Source organism: Drosophila guanche, unplaced genomic scaffold (assembly GCF_900245975.1).
Source record: "Drosophila guanche unplaced genomic scaffold, DGUA_6, whole genome shotgun sequence".
NCBI lineage: Eukaryota > Metazoa > Arthropoda > Insecta > Diptera > Drosophilidae > Drosophila > Drosophila guanche.
Genome location: NW_022995749.1, coordinates 7,199,895 through 7,200,772, shown reverse-complemented (window position 1 = coordinate 7,200,772; position 878 = coordinate 7,199,895).

Genomic DNA, 878 nt, shown 5'->3' with positions numbered 1-878 from the left:
CCCGAACCCTTTTGGGGGTCTCTTTGGGGTCAACCTTAAAACCCTGTACTACTCCTGGCGTTGCCTGGAGTACCGGTGATCGGATGAGATTGTTCCTCATTACGACCACCGAAACATCAGTTTTCGTCCCTTCTTCAGTTGGCAGTGGGCGCGGCGATCTTGCCAGCGCCGATCTGCCCACGAACGGGTTTCCCGTGTCCATATCTGCGTTAATGCGCTACGTAGCTACGCGGTCCGCACTTGTGGGCTCCCTCGCTGGCCACGGATTTCCCCTTGGCTTCACGATGGGGGATATACCGCCCCTCCCCGGTCCCCGACGTCCCGTTGACCGGGACACCGCCTGAGCGGGGGATCGGAGTGTGGGCGGAGTATCGATATATCGGTATGTGCAAGCTCGCTTGCGCTCCCGACCACTATTAGCTATCAGCTGCTCGCAAACAAGCAAAGCAGAGTGCGAAAATGGGAAAATTGCTATTGCCGTCCAAAGAAGAGAGCGCGAAAAACCCGTGGCCTCCTTGCCTCTCCTCCCCTCCTCTGTGTATGGAGCGTCGCCAAACGACTGGATTCCGCGCCGGGAGACTCACCCTGAGCGCGTATGTCGGTCTGGCTGGGTACGTACCCCTTTCTATCGGGCACCTTCTCACTTTTACCTTTTTTCAGGCAGTTTCACCCACGGAAAATGATTTAGACGCTGGAGGAAAAACAAGCGCGTCCGATCGCTTTCACTCTTCACTCACTCTCTCTATGTAACGTGTGTAGTATGTTGGGTGTGTGTGGCGTGTATGTGGTGTGTTGTGCCGTTGCAGTGTGTGGTGCGCCGGTGCGTGTCTGGTGTCTTCCCCTGGATCTGGCGCTCTGATCCTCCCGAGGTGCTCCCT